This window comes from Conger conger, chromosome 1 (assembly GCF_963514075.1).
Source record: "Conger conger chromosome 1, fConCon1.1, whole genome shotgun sequence".
NCBI classification, from domain to species: domain Eukaryota; kingdom Metazoa; phylum Chordata; class Actinopteri; order Anguilliformes; family Congridae; genus Conger; species Conger conger.
Window position 1 is genome coordinate 43074018 of NC_083760.1, and position 20521 is coordinate 43094538.

The following is a 20521-nucleotide window of genomic DNA, read 5'->3' on the forward strand; positions in this document are numbered from 1 at the left end:
TCTACCCTGAAGTGCCCCAGTTGAGCGGCTGTTTAGCCATGGAAGGCATCTTTTCACATAACCGAATGACTGACGACCACTTTGAGAATGTTCTCTTACTGCGTTACAATCATCCTTATTGTGCTCCAATCTTTGAGTAAACAGACAGCTAACAGAAATGTCATCAAAGTCATATGGTTTTAGTCAAAATATATCTTACTGTCTGAGAATGTCAAGATAATTTAATTAAATCAATAGTATTATTTTAAGTTGCCACCTCACTCTCTATGTGCTTGTGAATTCTTTTGTATTTTGGGCAGGAGAATAAGAAGTTATCCAGAGTTTCTACCTCTCCTAAAGCACAGAGGCCACACAGCCTTTTTTTTAGCTGAATGATGAATCTGGATGCTGAGTCTTTGTTGGGATCCTTTACACTGGTGAATGTGCTTGGGTGGGAAGTCCTGTTTAACATCTTCGTGTCAGACACCCCCTAGCGGTAATGCAGGTGTGACGGAATTACATACATTTTATATTTTATTAATTTAGTAAAATATCATTAACTGATCACGTAAATATTGTCATTAAATATCCTTAAGAGACATCAATCTTAAGTGGGTTTTAAGCCCGCAATGACAAGTTATAATTTTGTTAATGATGTTGGAAACAATCGGCATCCTATTGATTGCTTTTCACAAAACTTCAGTTTGAAAAATCATAATAGTTTTTAAGAAAATACACTTCAAAACTTTCAGTGTGGCTGTTTATTATTTTTTCTCGTTAACTAGATGGACTTATGTTTTCCAGTGCTAGTCGCAATAAATTTTGTTGGCTGTGTTTGCCATTCTCTACTTCATCCACAAAATGGCAAAACATCCTTTTAGTTCAGTATTTGGGAGGTAAAGGGGCTTTATCTTCTTTTCAAAGTTCTCTGATGAACCATTTTCAATTGGCTGACTTATCTTGACTGATAGGTAAAGCAGTCTATCCAAAGATAAGAGCCTGAGGTCGGCCCCTAGATCGAGATCTGGTTTGCCCCCATTGTGTTTAATGTTAATTTATTCAGGCAATAGTTAAGACATTTTTCTTCCAAGCAAGACATTTCATGCCTCTGACACTTTCGTAGGGAATTGTGTGTAATGGAGTCCCTATGGCCCTGTGCTTTGTAGAGGCGCAGGACTGATTCCACATTCGCCTTTATTGCTTCTGTAGCCACTCTGATTAGTTGGATTATGAATAATAGACAGTTTCAGTTTAGTTTTACAGTCTTTTTTTTGCAAAGTAAGGGTGTTCAGCTAGCCATGTTTTAGAAGGGGACTTCTAATGAACAGGATGGTGATGCTCGTTTTGAAATGTAAGTTATTTTGCAATATTTATTTTATGAATGCATTTAATTTTGAACAAGCTGGTAAGACTGGTGGTAACTTTGGCCGATGGGTTCAAGTTGTTTTGCAATTGCGTCATCACCCATTGTTTACGTTAGCCCTTTAAATTCAGTGAATCAAAAAAAGCTAATTGCAACTGTATGACACTAACTATAGCTACCATAAGCATACAGTGAATTGTTTTGCTTCGTTATAAAACTGTCATGCTGCAAACCGTGTTCGATAGCCATGTTTGCTATATCCTGAAGAGTTTGTGGAAATTAGTAACGTTAGCCTAGCTAGTTTGCTAGCTAGATTACAAGAAAACAACAATTTTAGATTTTCATAACCAGCTAATGTTATATTTGCCAGCGATTTGCAAATTTTTGTTGAGTTATGTCACTTAGATATCCAACTATACCTATTTGTGAAACAATCTCCCTTTTACAGTGGAAAGTTAGCAAGCCCAAGTACCCTTGCTGTGTTGCAATTGGGTCATCGCCATCTTGTTTGGCACTTTAAATTCAGCAAATAATAAAAGTGCTCATTGCAACTGTCACTAAATTAAGCATAGCATTAGTTCAGACAGGCCACAGTAGTCCACCCACTTCTCAGCATCAGCTGATAAACAGCTGTTTCACCAACACCTTGCTCTCTGAATGAAGGAGGTTCTCTTTAAGCAGTCCCCCTGCCATTCCTTTTCACTGCTGAGCTCACATTAGAATAGCAGCTATCTCTCCCGAGACGGTATGCGTTTACCAAAGAATCTTATATTTACAAAGGTTTCTCACCCCTTGCCTTGTCATCATAATGTCAAGTGTCATTCTTGAGCAAAGCCTGCTGCTAAACGCAATTTCCTGGAGTACACCCAGTGCTACTCAAGGGCTGCTGCTGTAGGTCCTCTTCCCTCTCGAGGCAACTTCAGGTCAGCAGCTAGACAACATGTCTCAATCGGTGACTGGCCCGCAGATAAATAATCTCTCGACCATATACAACCAAGGCATTCAAGCTCCCCCAGATTCTTTCGCACCAAAATATTTCCAGATTCGGAGTGCACATTTCATGTCCGGCAGACATTATATCTTCCCCTACAGCACTTGGTGGAAAATGCACCAGCCGCCAAACAGCCTAGGGTCCAACCCACCACTGACTTCCAGCAAAAGCAATGGCCAGCGACCCGGTCATGTCCAAGGATTGTTTCAGATATGAACACTAGGATGAAAACTCAGGAGTCTCAGCGTCTTCCTACGGCAACTCTCTCCAGGCTACCCGACGAAGCAGAGCCACCTGCAGGATTCTCCGGTACTCCAGCCCCCAGCCACCCATCAACGAGGCCCTCCTGCCCAGGAGATCGCTCGCTTTCTTCCACCTGCTGCAGCCATCACTCCTTCATCGAGAGCGCAGATTCCGGCAGGTAACGGCATTAATTTGGTCAGAATTCCGATACAGTTCGAGTCTAATGACAGACGCATTATAGATTTCAGTGATATTTGTCGGAAAGGTATCCCAGACTTCTCTAACCATGGCAGAATTCAACATGGCTTATTGGGCATACAGGGATATTAGCTATGTGAAGTCTACCCTGATAGGCGTAAAGAGCCGAACACTTGTCCAACATATTGTTGGTTGCTCCGACGGCCATGATATATGAAATAAATAAGCCTTATAATCGCATAGTCTTCACCACAAGATAATATTCTGGCAAGAAACGCCTCGTCATTGATCCATCTGCTCCCCATTCAACTGAGGATGTTCAAAGCATTAATAACCTCATTCACTTAGAACCTTTTTCACTCTTCTATGCTACTGTAGTCCACGACAATGTATTGCATCAACAGGGGAAAGGTGCTTGGCGTGATCTACATTTTATTTCGCTATAAGGCTTACTTTTGGTTGCTTCGATACCCTTTCTGAAGCATCGTGCTGGATTCTACTAAAGAACTCAAATCTGAAACGGTTTGATACGGTTTCAGTGTTGAAAGATATGTTTTCTCCCAAAGGTGTACAACGTTACAACAGTAGTAGTACCTAACTAGTCTAGAATAGTTAGGTACTACTACTCTCAAACGCAATCAGTCACTAAAAGAGTTACTCTCTCAGCCATGGCATCTGAATTTCGCGATGCATTATGCCTCAAGGCCATTCTTTTAATTCCATGTTACTTGACCTCTCTAAATCTGCAGAGAGTCTGCACCAAGTAATGTAGATAAGGGATGCAGATCAGATAAAATTCTGGTCTTCATCGTTAAACAAGTGGAATGGAATTCTTTTTCTACAACGATTGCGTAGAATATGTCAGTTAAATTGGGATTTTCACTGATGTAATTATCTGGCCAAGAGAATTAGACATTTTACCATGCAATATTAAATCCTCAGCATTGCTTGAATTATAACCTACAGTGGTAGCTTCCATTCTTTGGGGAAGGTAATGGTCCAGGAAGAAATCATGGTGATTTGTGACAATGAATCGGCTGTTAACATAATCAATAAGGTCACTCTCCAATCCCTTTCATTAACAGATTGATGAGGCGTATAAGTGTTATGGGGAATTTCACCACACAGGTAGTGCATATTCCCCGACTAGATTATTATTTTTTGCTTGATTTTAGGATTTCAAGGAAAAAAATTAAATAAATCCCAGATGCTGCCCCAATAGGTCTATCCTGCCCCCCTTCAGCCTAACAGTGCTATATTAGATGATGATCTGCAATGCTATATGCATGCACCCTCTCACTACATGAGAGCAGGTTTGGCAAAAGCTACATTAAACCTATGACTCCGCCTGGTCCCACTTTTTGTGTGTTTTGTCAAGCCTTTTCAGTAGCTGCCTTCCCAGTAGATCCCAACATGGTATGTGCCTTTATAGTCTGTTTTACGGAGATTACAGCCTGCATCTATTAAAGCACAGGTCTCAGGAATTCAGTTTCATGTGAGTTGTCTAGACCCTCCAGCTCAGTCTACTCGGGCTCCTTCAATCAAGGGTATTAAATTGTTAGTTCACATAATGTTTTTTTGTTTTTTTGAATAAAGGTTATAATATTGCAAACTAACACAACTTCTGTCCCCTCTTTTTCCATGGCCTGCTACCCCCACCCGCGCCGTCATGCAAACCCAAACCATTCCTCACCATGGATGGAAGTGTCATGACCAGATGCTGGTTTGCTGCTCACCTGCGTCTCATCTCCCAACATCTACGCTTAAGGCAAGAGGGCGCTAGTCTTTAGGAGCCTACCAGCACTACCTCCATTCAGGAGCTAAGGATATTTTGTCAGCACAGAAAACTGAGTGGTCTCACATGAATTGGCTCTTCGGCTACCATCACAAATGTTCGCCTCTCTGCTGGTCTATGTAGAGCCAGCGCCTCTACTCTCTCCCTTCACTCAGGGGCAGCGCCTTTGTGCTGATCCATCCCCTAAGATAATGGCACATTTCTCTTCTTTTGAGAGGTACATTAAGTTATTTATAATTTGGAATAAAATATCTAAATATTTTCTGATTGCCACAGTTATTTTTTTGGGGGGCAGGGGACTTCATTATTAGACTTAATTGTTCAGTTATTGAACTGAGCACATGTGTTTTGCCTTTCTGTATTTTGATGCTTCTACTTGTGCTCTCTCTCTCTGCGATGTATAAAGATGCACCGTGTTTCTACTGGGCTATGTTGAGGCAGTGACTCTTTGCGATGTATCAAGACGCACTGCTTCTTTCTGGGAATCACTAAACGGTAAGCTATCTGTGTTTGCAATGGTCTTCTCTTACTACCTTTGGTGGATGGTTGTTTGGGGGGTTAAAAAATGTGCTGTATGTCAAGACGTAGCCGCCCGATCTAAGCCATTCCACCAAAGATAATTGTGATGTAACCTGCTCCTTAATCTTCTAATAAATTGCTATTGTACCAGATGAGAGCGGTCATGACTGAACTAAAGCTACATAAACATATGGTGAATTGTTTTGTTTCATTATAAAATGTGTCATGACGCTGCAAACCGTGTTTGTAAAACAATCTCCTTTTTACAGTGTAAAGTTAGCAAGCCTAAGTACCCTTGCTCATAAGAGTATAGCAAAGTTACATGGATGTGTATAATACTTTTATTGTGATAAAGCTAGCATATGCCAAACATATTTTTTTGTTGTTTTTTGTAAGTTGTTTGTGGTAGATTTAATTTAGTTTAGAAGCGTTTACACATTGTTCCAGCTGAGTAATTTCTTCTGTATGCAGTACACTGCAGATACACAAATGGGTCATTTATGCATAACATGGGGAGAGATCGTTTATTGTTGTTGATTGTTGCATCAGTAGTTTGTTGGCATCCCTGGTCAGGATTGGTGCAGTGTGTATAATATTGTTTGCTCTCCTGAGGGCACGTTTGGCGTAAATGATTTGTGAATAAATTGCTTTCTCCCTTTTCTTTCCTCAGCAATTCCATGCTTGTAGGCTCTCCTTTGCACTCTGTTGCCCTCACCTCTGCCATCCATGAGTGAGGGAATTCCTCCATTCCAGCCCAGTGCTGCAGGTCCTTCTCTGAAGAGGCCGTGCAGACAGGGTGCCGGTAAGGGGTCTCTCCCACAGGACTATTGGAGCCATGTGAGGTGTTATAGCTTGCGTTTCCCTCACACAGTCTGCTAAAAATTCACTTTTATTGTCAAAATATGTCATTGTATTGTAAAAACTTTCAAAAGAAATCATATTGACACTTTTTTTTTATTGCCATTTTAGCACAATTTGGCACAGTTCGGCACAATTTGGTAACTGAATGGGCTTGCCTGAAGAAAACCACTGTAAAACTTGAATAGCTTGAGATATTGCTATAAATATTTTACCAGAGGTAGTCTGCATATTCTGGAATAGAAAAAAAAAGACAATCAATCCACAATAGTTTTTGTAGCTCTTCAGGGAAAAATTCTATAACTTTTTTTTTATTTATTTTTTTACATTTTCTGTACATAACTTGCTGCAATTAAACAAGACATAGATTTTTGGAAATTCTGACCATTTAGTCTGAACCATATTTGTAGCCTGTGTCGTTTTAGAAATATCGAGCATTATTTGAAAATTATCACCTATTGCTGGTGATTTCATAATTAAATAGCTAAACACTATATTACAGACCCCTCATAAGAAACTGAGTTTCTTGATGTTTTGTGTACTTGTTCTTGTTTTTTATTGTTCTCTCTTTTGTATTGCCCAAATTTGGGAATGCATGTGCCTGTACAAAGCCAATGGGAATGCTTTGGGCATTCCCATTGGCTTTGGGCCTCTGTAGAGAAATGAAAAAAATGGCCAGCATAGCAGAAATTAAATAACAAATTAATGAATGATACAGGTACCTATCATATAGTAAAATCTGTTATCTTTTGTATTGTGATCTCTCCACCCATCCTATGTGGAGTTGGAAGTCTCTACGGACTGGAGTAAGGGACATATTGACAGCAAGGGGCATTCCAACAGCAAAAGCCTCAGCTTAATTATGCTTGAAAACAAAAGTTGTGCTGTTTGTGTAAAATAAATTACACGCCACGGTATGGGTTTAATTGTAGTATTGTAGCATTTCTGACATAAGACAGGTGTAATGAATAAAATAAAAATGGTCCAGCTCAGTAAGACTTAAGTTTGAGTGAACAAGGTGATGACAAAGGAGTGTATTCTTCTGAAGTTGAAAAGGAAGAATCTGCCTGCAAGCCCAACTCACTCACCCAATGCTGTCAGGTTGCTGCCATGCGTCACTCTGAGGTTTATGAAAGTTACTATAACAGCGCTTCTGGACTCCAGGTCCTGCAGTGTCTGTAGTGTAAGGGTAATTTTCTTAATTGATTCTTAATTGACAATGTGTGTTCACATAAAGACAATCACATGATTACAAATAGCCTTTTCATGTTCTATCCTTATTACTATTAGACCATTTTCTGAATTAAGCGCTTACTAGGAGTCTTTCTCTGTCTCTCTCCCAGCAGACAGACAGCCTTTGACCTTAATGTCTCTGCTTCTCAGCTAGCACATTCTGGTCTTACAGCAAGGTCAACAAGGGGTATTGAGAAGACAAAATACTGATAAATGTTCATGGCCAGCTTCATGTCTTTTTGTTTTGGTTAAGCCCGCCCTTATGTAAAAGTGTGTATAAGACTCTTACTATGTCTGATTCAAATCAGAAAGCCAGTAAGCTTTCTCACTTTCTGTTATTTCTTTGCAAATAAATATGAAAGTTAAACTCAAGTATAGCTATCAGTGTTTTTACTGGGATCTGTTTCATCAGACGATGCTCACCTGTGAAATGTTAATGTAATGTTCTTTCACTTACACCTGATTATCGTTTATGTTCATTTGTTAATATATTTAAGCCTGTCTTTTTCAGTTCTTGTGGCTAGTCTTGTGTAAGGGTCTTCTCTGTCCTGTTCTAGCCTCTGTTTTCTGTTCTGTTCTGTTCTGGTCTGGTCTGGTCTGGTCTGGTCTGGTCTGGTCTGGTCTGGTCTGGTCTGGTCTGGTCTGGTCTGGTCTGGTCTGGTCTGGTCTGGTCTGGTCTGGTCTGGTCTGGTCTGGTCTGGTCTGGTCTGGTCTGGTCTGGTCTGGTCTGGTCTGGTCTGGTCTGGTCTGGTCTGGTCTGGTCTGGTCTGGTCTGGTCTGGTCTGGTCTGGTCTGGTCTGGTCTGGTCTGGTCTGGTCTGGTCTGGTCTGGTCTGGTCTGGTCTGGTCTGGTCTGGTCTGGTCTGGTCTGGTCTGGTCTGGTCTGGTCTGGTCTGGTCTGGTCTGGTCTGGTCTGGTCTGGTCTGGTCTGGTCTGGTCTGGTCTGGTCTGGTCTGGTCTGGTCTGGTCTGGTCTGGTCTGGTCTGGTCTGGTCTGGTCTGGTCTGGTCTGGTCTGGTCTGGTCTGGTCTGGTCTGGTCTGGTCTGGTCTGGTCTGGTCTGGTCTGGTCTGGTCTGGTCTGGTCTGGTCTGGTCTGGTCTGGTCTGGTCTGGTCTGGTCTGGTCTGGTCTGGTCTGGTCTGGTCTGGTCTGGTCTGGTCTGGTCTGGTCTGGTCTGGTCTGGTCTGGTCTGGTCTGGTCTGGTCTGGTCTGGTCTGGTCTGGTCTGGTCTGGTCTGGTCTGGTCTGGTCTGGTCTGGTCTGGTCTGGTCTGGTCTGGTCTGGTCTGGTCTGGTCTGGTCTGGTCTGGTCTGGTCTGGTCTGGTCTGGTCTGGTCTGGTCTGGTCTGGTCTGGTCTGGTCTGGTCTGGTCTGGTCTGGTCTGGTCTGGTCTGGTCTGGTCTGGTCTGGTCTGGTCTGGTCTGGTCTGGTCTGGTCTGGTCTGGTCTGGTCTGGTCTGGTCTGGTCTGGTCTGGTCTGGTCTGGTCTGGTCTGGTCTGGTCTGGTCTGGTCTGGTCTGGTCTGGTCTGGTCTGGTCTGGTCTGGTCTGGTCTGGTCTGGTCTGGTCTGGTCTGGTCTGGTCTGGTCTGGTCTGGTCTGGTCTGGTCTGGTCTGGTCTGGTCTGGTCTGGTCTGGTCTGGTCTGGTCTGGTCTGGTCTGGTCTGGTCTGGTCTGGTCTGGTCTGGTCTGGTCTGGTCTGGTCTGGTCTGGTCTGGTCTGGTCTGGTCTGGTCTGGTCTGGTCTGGTCTGGTCTGGTCTGGTCTGGTCTGGTCTGGTCTGGTCTGGTCTGGTCTGGTCTGGTCTGGTCTGGTCTGGTCTGGTCTGGTCTGGTCTGGTCTGGTCTGGTCTGGTCTGGTCTGGTCTGGTCTGGTCTGGTCTGGTCTGGTCTGGTCTGGTCTGGTCTGGTCTGGTCTGGTCTGGTCTGGTCTGGTCTGGTCTGGTCTGGTCTGGTCTGGTCTGGTCTGGTCTGGTCTGGTCTGGTCTGGTCTGGTCTGGTCTGGTCTGGTCTGGTCTGGTCTGGTCTGGTCTGGTCTGGTCTGGTCTGGTCTGGTCTGGTCTGGTCTGGTCTGGTCTGGTCTGGTCTGGTCTGGTCTGGTCTGGTCTGGTCTGGTCTGGTCTGGTCTGGTCTGGTCTGGTCTGGTCTGGTCTGGTCTGGTCTGGTCTGGTCTGGTCTGGTCTGGTCTGGTCTGGTCTGGTCTGGTCTGGTCTGGTCTGGTCTGGTCTGGTCTGGTCTGGTCTGGTCTGGTCTGGTCTGGTCTGGTCTGGTCTGGTCTGGTCTGGTCTGGTCTGGTCTGGTCTGGTCTGGTCTGGTCTGGTCTGGTCTGGTCTGGTCTGGTCTGGTCTGGTCTGGTCTGGTCTGGTCTGGTCTGGTCTGGTCTGGTCTGGTCTGGTCTGGTCTGGTCTGGTCTGGTCTGGTCTGGTCTGGTCTGGTCTGGTCTGGTCTGGTCTGGTCTGGTCTGGTCTGGTCTGGTCTGGTCTGGTCTGGTCTGGTCTGGTCTGGTCTGGTCTGGTCTGGTCTGGTCTGGTCTGGTCTGGTCTGGTCTGGTCTGGTCTGGTCTGGTCTGGTCTGGTCTGGTCTGGTCTGGTCTGGTCTGGTCTGGTCTGGTCTGGTCTGGTCTGGTCTGGTCTGGTCTGGTCTGGTCTGGTCTGGTCTGGTCTGGTCTGGTCTGGTCTGGTCTGGTCTGGTCTGGTCTGGTCTGGTCTGGTCTGGTCTGGTCTGGTCTGGTCTGGTCTGGTCTGGTCTGGTCTGGTCTGGTCTGGTCTGGTCTGGTCTGGTCTGGTCTGGTCTGGTCTGGTCTGGTCTGGTCTGGTCTGGTCTGGTCTGGTCTGGTCTGGTCTGGTCTGGTCTGGTCTGGTCTGGTCTGGTCTGGTCTGGTCTGGTCTGGTCTGGTCTGGTCTGGTCTGGTCTGGTCTGGTCTGGTCTGGTCTGGTCTGGTCTGGTCTGGTCTGGTCTGGTCTGGTCTGGTCTGGTCTGGTCTGGTCTGGTCTGGTCTGGTCTGGTCTGGTCTGGTCTGGTCTGGTCTGGTCTGGTCTGGTCTGGTCTGGTCTGGTCTGGTCTGGTCTGGTCTGGTCTGGTCTGGTCTGGTCTGGTCTGGTCTGGTCTGGTCTGGTCTGGTCTGGTCTGGTCTGGTCTGGTCTGGTCTGGTCTGGTCTGGTCTGGTCTGGTCTGGTCTGGTCTGGTCTGGTCTGGTCTGGTCTGGTCTGGTCTGGTCTGGTCTGGTCTGGTCTGGTCTGGTCTGGTCTGGTCTGGTCTGGTCTGGTCTGGTCTGGTCTGGTCTGGTCTGGTCTGGTCTGGTCTGGTCTGGTCTGGTCTGGTCTGGTCTGGTCTGGTCTGGTCTGGTCTGGTCTGGTCTGGTCTGGTCTGGTCTGGTCTGGTCTGGTCTGGTCTGGTCTGGTCTGGTCTGGTCTGGTCTGGTCTGGTCTGGTCTGGTCTGGTCTGGTCTGGTCTGGTCTGGTCTGGTCTGGTCTGGTCTGGTCTGGTCTGGTCTGGTCTGGTCTGGTCTGGTCTGGTCTGGTCTGGTCTGGTCTGGTCTGGTCTGGTCTGGTCTGGTCTGGTCTGGTCTGGTCTGGTCTGGTCTGGTCTGGTCTGGTCTGGTCTGGTCTGGTCTGGTCTGGTCTGGTCTGGTCTGGTCTGGTCTGGTCTGGTCTGGTCTGGTCTGGTCTGGTCTGGTCTGGTCTGGTCTGGTCTGGTCTGGTCTGGTCTGGTCTGGTCTGGTCTGGTCTGGTCTGGTCTGGTCTGGTCTGGTCTGGTCTGGTCTGGTCTGGTCTGGTCTGGTCTGGTCTGGTCTGGTCTGGTCTGGTCTGGTCTGGTCTGGTCTGGTCTGGTCTGGTCTGGTCTGGTCTGGTCTGGTCTGGTCTGGTCTGGTCTGGTCTGGTCTGGTCTGGTCTGGTCTGGTCTGGTCTGGTCTGGTCTGGTCTGGTCTGGTCTGGTCTGGTCTGGTCTGGTCTGGTCTGGTCTGGTCTGGTCTGGTCTGGTCTGGTCTGGTCTGGTCTGGTCTGGTCTGGTCTGGTCTGGTCTGGTCTGGTCTGGTCTGGTCTGGTCTGGTCTGGTCTGGTCTGGTCTGGTCTGGTCTGGTCTGGTCTGGTCTGGTCTGGTCTGGTCTGGTCTGGTCTGGTCTGGTCTGGTCTGGTCTGGTCTGGTCTGGTCTGGTCTGGTCTGGTCTGGTCTGGTCTGGTCTGGTCTGGTCTGGTCTGGTCTGGTCTGGTCTGGTCTGGTCTGGTCTGGTCTGGTCTGGTCTGGTCTGGTCTGGTCTGGTCTGGTCTGGTCTGGTCTGGTCTGGTCTGGTCTGGTCTGGTCTGGTCTGGTCTGGTCTGGTCTGGTCTGGTCTGGTCTGGTCTGGTCTGGTCTGGTCTGGTCTGGTCTGGTCTGGTCTGGTCTGGTCTGGTCTGGTCTGGTCTGGTCTGGTCTGGTCTGGTCTGGTCTGGTCTGGTCTGGTCTGGTCTGGTCTGGTCTGGTCTGGTCTGGTCTGGTCTGGTCTGGTCTGGTCTGGTCTGGTCTGGTCTGGTCTGGTCTGGTCTGGTCTGGTCTGGTCTGGTCTGGTCTGGTCTGGTCTGGTCTGGTCTGGTCTGGTCTGGTCTGGTCTGGTCTGGTCTGGTCTGGTCTGGTCTGGTCTGGTCTGGTCTGGTCTGGTCTGGTCTGGTCTGGTCTGGTCTGGTCTGGTCTGGTCTGGTCTGGTCTGGTCTGGTCTGGTCTGGTCTGGTCTGGTCTGGTCTGGTCTGGTCTGGTCTGGTCTGGTCTGGTCTGGTCTGGTCTGGTCTGGTCTGGTCTGGTCTGGTCTGGTCTGGTCTGGTCTGGTCTGGTCTGGTCTGGTCTGGTCTGGTCTGGTCTGGTCTGGTCTGGTCTGGTCTGGTCTGGTCTGGTCTGGTCTGGTCTGGTCTGGTCTGGTCTGGTCTGGTCTGGTCTGGTCTGGTCTGGTCTGGTCTGGTCTGGTCTGGTCTGGTCTGGTCTGGTCTGGTCTGGTCTGGTCTGGTCTGGTCTGGTCTGGTCTGGTCTGGTCTGGTCTGGTCTGGTCTGGTCTGGTCTGGTCTGGTCTGGTCTGGTCTGGTCTGGTCTGGTCTGGTCTGGTCTGGTCTGGTCTGGTCTGGTCTGGTCTGGTCTGGTCTGGTCTGGTCTGGTCTGGTCTGGTCTGGTCTGGTCTGGTCTGGTCTGGTCTGGTCTGGTCTGGTCTGGTCTGGTCTGGTCTGGTCTGGTCTGGTCTGGTCTGGTCTGGTCTGGTCTGGTCTGGTCTGGTCTGGTCTGGTCTGGTCTGGTCTGGTCTGGTCTGGTCTGGTCTGGTCTGGTCTGGTCTGGTCTGGTCTGGTCTGGTCTGGTCTGGTCTGGTCTGGTCTGGTCTGGTCTGGTCTGGTCTGGTCTGGTCTGGTCTGGTCTGGTCTGGTCTGGTCTGGTCTGGTCTGGTCTGGTCTGGTCTGGTCTGGTCTGGTCTGGTCTGGTCTGGTCTGGTCTGGTCTGGTCTGGTCTGGTCTGGTCTGGTCTGGTCTGGTCTGGTCTGGTCTGGTCTGGTCTGGTCTGGTCTGGTCTGGTCTGGTCTGGTCTGGTCTGGTCTGGTCTGGTCTGGTCTGGTCTGGTCTGGTCTGGTCTGGTCTGGTCTGGTCTGGTCTGGTCTGGTCTGGTCTGGTCTGGTCTGGTCTGGTCTGGTCTGGTCTGGTCTGGTCTGGTCTGGTCTGGTCTGGTCTGGTCTGGTCTGGTCTGGTCTGGTCTGGTCTGGTCTGGTCTGGTCTGGTCTGGTCTGGTCTGGTCTGGTCTGGTCTGGTCTGGTCTGGTCTGGTCTGGTCTGGTCTGGTCTGGTCTGGTCTGGTCTGGTCTGGTCTGGTCTGGTCTGGTCTGGTCTGGTCTGGTCTGGTCTGGTCTGGTCTGGTCTGGTCTGGTCTGGTCTGGTCTGGTCTGGTCTGGTCTGGTCTGGTCTGGTCTGGTCTGGTCTGGTCTGGTCTGGTCTGGTCTGGTCTGGTCTGGTCTGGTCTGGTCTGGTCTGGTCTGGTCTGGTCTGGTCTGGTCTGGTCTGGTCTGGTCTGGTCTGGTCTGGTCTGGTCTGGTCTGGTCTGGTCTGGTCTGGTCTGGTCTGGTCTGGTCTGGTCTGGTCTGGTCTGGTCTGGTCTGGTCTGGTCTGGTCTGGTCTGGTCTGGTCTGGTCTGGTCTGGTCTGGTCTGGTCTGGTCTGGTCTGGTCTGGTCTGGTCTGGTCTGGTCTGGTCTGGTCTGGTCTGGTCTGGTCTGGTCTGGTCTGGTCTGGTCTGGTCTGGTCTGGTCTGGTCTGGTCTGGTCTGGTCTGGTCTGGTCTGGTCTGGTCTGGTCTGGTCTGGTCTGGTCTGGTCTGGTCTGGTCTGGTCTGGTCTGGTCTGGTCTGGTCTGGTCTGGTCTGGTCTGGTCTGGTCTGGTCTGGTCTGGTCTGGTCTGGTCTGGTCTGGTCTGGTCTGGTCTGGTCTGGTCTGGTCTGGTCTGGTCTGGTCTGGTCTGGTCTGGTCTGGTCTGGTCTGGTCTGGTCTGGTCTGGTCTGGTCTGGTCTGGTCTGGTCTGGTCTGGTCTGGTCTGGTCTGGTCTGGTCTGGTCTGGTCTGGTCTGGTCTGGTCTGGTCTGGTCTGGTCTGGTCTGGTCTGGTCTGGTCTGGTCTGGTCTGGTCTGGTCTGGTCTGGTCTGGTCTGGTCTGGTCTGGTCTGGTCTGGTCTGGTCTGGTCTGGTCTGGTCTGGTCTGGTCTGGTCTGGTCTGGTCTGGTCTGGTCTGGTCTGGTCTGGTCTGGTCTGGTCTGGTCTGGTCTGGTCTGGTCTGGTTATTGGATTTCTGTTTTGACCCCTGCCTGACTCTTTGGACTTCGTCTTTGGATTGCAATCTCATTATCTCTGCCCAGTTTGAACTTTGCCTGTTTGGATTACGCCCTGTCATGGTTCCCCAGGCCGACAAAGTATCAGTCCAATTCCAAGAATACAATTCAATTTGTATAATCAAAGCACTTGCAGCAAAGTGTTGAATAATTGGCTTTTATTCCATCAGATAGAATCCAATCACAAAAGCAGTGGTAATCCGCGGAGCACACACACGCATTGCAACACAGTTTCTTATATACTGTTTGTGATTGTGGTTTCTGCCTCTGTCTGGGGATGGCTCCATCTTCTCCAGTCACGCCACAGTTGTTTACTTGCTTCTGGTTGGCTTACACATTCTTATCACTAACCCTCTCTTGTGATTGGCTTACACATTCTCATTCACATCTTGGAAAATACCTGTGGCGCAGCTTCTAATAGACTTGTAAACACCCCCCCTAATACCTTGACTTAAAGAAAATATTGGTTCCAGTGTTCAGTGAGAAGATATTTAAAAAATAATAAAACCTATTGACACATAATATTAATAGTTTTAAAACGTTTTCAATGAATAAGACCACTGCGATTTTTAAAATCTTTACTTATTAATATGTGAGTTTTGCTTTGCACGAATTACGGTGCATTTCATTCAAATTGAAACAAGGTGATTCTCTGGCAGGGAATGATAAAAGCAACTTTTCTCTGTGTTTGTCTGAATATTTATTAATGCGTGTTTGTAAGTTACCACTCTGTTTGAAATTATGAAACCATTACATCTCAAAATAATACCTCTGCATTTTTGCAAGATGTGCATGCTATGCAGGGTGGACATTTGGATGCGTTTCCCGATAACGGTGTCTCTTAGTATTTTACAAAGACTCTCTAAGGCAGGGGTCACCAACCTTTTTGAAACTGAGAGCTACTTCATGGGTACTGAGTCATACTAAGGGCTACCAGTTTGTTTTGTCACATGCACAATACTGACCTTTGAACGAGAGTAGGTCAGAGTTCACCTAAACTTATCTAAACTTCATGTATAATAAACATATTTTTAAGATATTGTCATTTTTAAATCTATATAAATGTAATTGAATGTGATATAAAAAAAAATAGCAACAGAATAAAATTAAATTTTAGATGCAGCTCACTAGTGAGTTGTGCTATTTTTAGAACAGGCCTGCGGGCGACTCATATGGTCCTTGGGGGCGACCTGGTGCCCGTGGGCACCGTGTTGGTGACCCCTGCTCTCAGGTATACCTTACTGAAGTTGTTTCCTTTTCTGCGTGTGTTCCCCAAACTATCACTTAGGTGGTTGCTTAAGGGATAGCTTCTATGTGCGACGTTACTATCGAATTGTTCTAAGATCGATTATGCACTCTATGCAGCGACTGTTTGACTGCGTTATAAGAGAAAGTAGTGTTTTTTATGAATAAAACACTGAGACTGTAGGAATAGATAAATGCAATATTTTATCACGACTGGTGGGAACATATTACTATAATTAAAAACTTAAAAACTAAATTATCCACCTGTATATATAATTTTCGCCAAATTACATATGGTTAGTGATACGGTTTGTGGCTACGCCACCTAGGAATATGCCTTCTTTGGCATGTCATGTTTTATTTACATTATTTTAATATCCTTGTCATAGTGCCTTAAATGACTTTGCAATCAGGGTTGATTTGGCAGAAGCACCATCACATTACTGGTGTAATTCACTATTTTCTCTGATTAGCTGACATTTTCGATAAAAGTGCACCAACAAGCAAAACGCACCAACACGAAAAAAACATAAGGTTTTTACATAAGGTATGGCGGAAGAAATAAGCGGTCCCACAGCTTCACAGCAAATGAAATGGAGATATTGTTAGATGTGGCGCTGAATAAAAAAAATTCTTTTCCAGTTTTAGGACTACGGTATTCAACAAAACCAAGAAGAACTGTGGCTAAACATCGCTCCAGCACACAGAGAGCGTGGGAAATCGTAAGTTTATGAATATCATTTAAAAGGCAACTATGTTCAATAAAGTGCAACATGCATCCTTCCTAATTTACAATTGTATTATTTTCATGAATTAATGTGGTATTTTAGTAATATTATTAGCCAACTACAACTATCAAATTATTAGTGTACATATTAACAGATTGAGATGTAACTAAGAGCAACAGCTGATTTCAGAGGCTTGCGGTTTTAACAGTGGTTTGAGTGTCTCTGGGATTTTCACAGACAACAATCTCTGAAGTTTGCAGAGAATGGTTTGCAGAGAAAAACATCCAGTGAGCAGCAGTTTGGTGGACAAAAATGCCCTGTTAATGAGAGAGGTCAGAGGAGAAGGCCAGACTGGTCGAAGCTGACAGGAAGGTGACAGTGACTAAAAAAACCACCTCTGCATATCTCTTAACACACAACGTGTCAAACCTTGAAGTGGATAGGCTACAGTAGCAGAAGACCAATAAGTCAAAAAAAACAAAAAAAAAACAAATAAAGTGAGTCAATTTTTAATGAAATTTAAAAAAATATATGTTTCTGAGACAGTTATCACAATAAACTGTATATTGGGGGGAATGGGCTTGATTCTACCCAAACATCAGTGCTTTGTCATTTAAGGCTCTGAGGATAATTGTACAAAAAATTCTAATTTGCGGAAAAAAACATTGTAGAAAATTGTTTTTCAAAGGACCATTATGCATATTAGTTAAACTTTATAGATGCATAAACAAATAATTTAAAAAACACATACAATACACACATACAGTATACTGAATTAGGTCTTTCAGATGTTTTTCACCAGTTATTATACAGTAATGTTAAACATAGCAATGCTGGAGCTCTTGAAGCACAGAATGAATCAACTGCATATGAGGAAACAAGACTGTTCTCTGGGTCTACTATTTAGGAACAGCTGTTTACTGGGCCCGCATTGTTTATCCAGCATGAACATTATAATCAAATATAGGCAGTGCTACAATATTTAGTAAACAGCTTTCACACCTCCTTATTAACCAGAGTGATCAGAATTATTACTCATTGCTCTGCTGTTTCTGCTCATGTCTTGTTTGAATAGTCATAGACAGCTGGTATTAATACAATAGAGAATAAATGGTAGATTTGTAATATTGTAATACAGTATTCCATCCCAATGCATGAGTGATATGCACAAAATGTTAAGAGCTGCATTGGACTGCGTGCTCATTTGGGCATAATGGCCTCTGTTGAGGGTATTAGGAATTATTTCTTCAACAATTACAAGGAAAACTGCCAAAGAGGTTTTTATTTAGCTTAAGGCTGACAGGAATCTAACTGTGAGAAGCTGCTTATGCGTGATCTGGCTTTCTTTGTTCCTATCAAAACAACACAAGAGCTCTCCTGCTCCGGGGATAGTTTTAAGAATCTGAAGCTTATATCAGCTCTGAGAAAAAGGGGAAAAAAGAAAAGAAAAAACTAAATTACAGTCTGAGGTGATGCAAATGATATCCTTTTTGCATCTTCCCAAGGCTGCTGCATGCAGGCTGACAGCTGATGCCAGGATTAAACAAAAAGATCAGGAACTTATGACTAATAGCTCAAAGCAATCATCTCTCATTATTTCAATTACATGGGTAAATGCATGCAATCATGTATCAAATCATTCCCCAGAAGAGGGTCTTTTCAGCAAGAATTTTTGTCAACATTGAAAAAGACAAAAAAGTGAAAATATTTGCATTGATTTTTCATGAAAATACACGCTTGTTTGGTAAAAGAATCACTTCACGACTACAGCATGCTTTCTTCCAGGCACGTCCATATTTATGATAGAAATAGAAAAAAGATGTCCACACAGTGGTCAACGGGCAAACAGGGGATGGGACTCCACTTCCACCTGATTTTTCACACCACTGCTGCCCAAGCTGTCAGAGCCATAATGGCAACCATTTCTACCAGTAATGGTACCTCTGAATGCAGTTCTACCGGCCAAATCAGGGTCTTCAGGCAACTGTGATTGATGACTCAGTGACTAGGAGAAAATTGCTTTCCATGAATAATTCATCAAGCTATATATTTGCTGCTAAAGTAGCTGACAGGAAAGTTCTGACACAGTCTTGGCACACTCCACTTTCAAATCACTTACAAGTAAAAGGGAATATTAAAAATAGCTGGGCCTCAGTGCATTGGGCCCAGTTTCAGGTTAGGCCATTTTGCTGTCTGAGATTAACTGCTGAGAAAAGATCAGTCATTTCCTCTCTCTTGTGTTGCTGGCAGATTTTTTTTTTCAATCTGATAAAAAAAAAGTAAGCTGTGCTGCTTCTATTGACCAACTTGGTGGCAGGAGCAGGTTCAGACGGCACCAGGGTGAGTGTGTATCACAATTGTGTTTCGCCAGCACACTAATAGCTCAGACCCATCTTGGGCATCTCGGGTTGCCAATAGAAACACCTTCAGACGTAACTGCTTCACCATCAATGCAAGTCTGTATTCAGATACTGAAGAACTGCATTGAAATCATGCTCCAGGGCCTGGTTTTGAAATGTAAACTAAATAAAGCACATGCTTCATCTATTTATTTACAATTGTGGCTTTATTAGATGAGAACATTACGTCATTTGTGAAATATACAACTGACAAGCAAAAAAATATGGCTTCTCTTTAAAATAGAAAAAAAGAACAAAATGATTGTAAGAATGTGTAGCAATAAGAACAGTAATGATATACAGTGATAAGATGCTTGTTATAAAGCACTCTGATCCAACCCAATGCTTGAGAGCCACAGATGATACAGAAGGGAGAATCCTGGGAGACCAGCCGCTATTGCCTCTCACTAATCTATATCTAACCATCTGTATTTTCTCTCCCTTTTTACTACAGACAGATGAAAATATTGACCTGTAGATTGTTGGGATCCGTGAAATGCTTAATGTGTTTGATCAACAGCCAGGGGCGGAAATATGGATCAAAGGGGCAACCTTGCTTGATGCAGTATTGCTCCTGTCAACTACATTAGAAAAAAAACTATTGTAGGCACATTTGAAATATATCATCATTGTGCATTACTAAAACTTGTAATGTAGCTTTATGTAATGTATTTTCATCAATATAGCAATATAGGAAGAATTGAGCCATTTCTGTTGTTTTAGACTCTCAAATTATGTATTTGAGCACATAAATACATTCCATGAATGACTGGTTTTGTGACAGGGCTGTCGGAATCTTTCATTATGTTCAAAATACAACACTTGAATAAAGGAAAGCTTCCATTTACAACTGAATGTGTTACAACAGTCTACATACAAGTGATAGCAATGGCAGAAGCCCCTTTCCTGGATTAGATCTGGCTACATTGGAATGCTTCCGTTGGGATAAGTGGGTCTTTGTTTGCTGGAAAGAGAGCCGGAGCAGAGGAGTCACTGGTGGTGCAGAAGCTCATGCATGAGACAATGGGAATCTATTTTGCATTGACTTGGTGGCACAGATCCTCTGTAACTTATCTCTACCTGAGGGTCTATGTTCCCTAGACAGAATCAGTAGTTGGAGCGATTTCAGGTCCAGCAAATGGGTGTGTGGCTGGATGAAACCCCAGCGACACAGAGGAGGGGGGCAGGGCCTTGGGGGGGGGGGGACCCCAGCGTGGTGTGTGGTGTGAGTGGGAGGGGAGCAGTCCCACCTCATTCACTTTTCTTTTTGCATTATCCTTTCCTGCTCAGGCTCCATCGACCTGTCACAGAATCACAGTGATTGACTGCCTTGGCAGATGCGCTGCTATAACAGGTAACCTGATCAGGCAGCCCCATCTGGCTCCTGGCCCTCCTCAATTCACACTTTGCTGAAGAGGAGATATCAAGAGGAGTACATTCTTTGTTGTGGGAGAGCTATCTTTATATATAACATGCATATAGTATATGTGTTTGTGTCAGTGTGTCCATTTCTGTGCGAGGGCATATGTCCATGCACGTGTGTATGTACTGACGTCTGTTCACTATCTGGACAGTCACTCTACACACATGCATGATGATGGCAGCCTGAAAACCTAGCTGCTCACCGGAAGCAGCTTCATCAATTGCATGTATGAAAAAAACATTTTTGGCACTTTTTCTGCAATAGGATGTCCTCTGCATGTATTTTGCTCCACCAGTATGTTGCTTCCATTTTTTTTAAAGCAATTGCAATTAGAGCAGCGTGTGAATATACTAGAAGAGAACAGAGAGGATTCTCAGACAGATGGAGTGTTTAATTGCATGCAGCTAGAGGAGGCTGTCTATGGCCTGGTGGGGTGGTGGGGGGTGGAGGTGGGGGCTGGGGGGTGGTACTGGTGTGGTACAGCATTGCTTTTTAAAAAATCCTTCCTGGTGCCCAACGCCTGTGCAGTGACATCACAGATTGGCACCATGGCTGGCATGTGATGGATGGAAAGGTTTTCCTGCATGTGCCTGCAGAAAAGGGCTCCCGCTGCTCATGGAGAAAAAACATTGTCCGTCGATCGCCCCTTCCGATAATGACTTCCCACCAAAATATTTTGCCGAGCTTGTGTACAGAGAGTTTTCCCCTTCTAAATCAACACCTCGCGGAAATCTATCAAC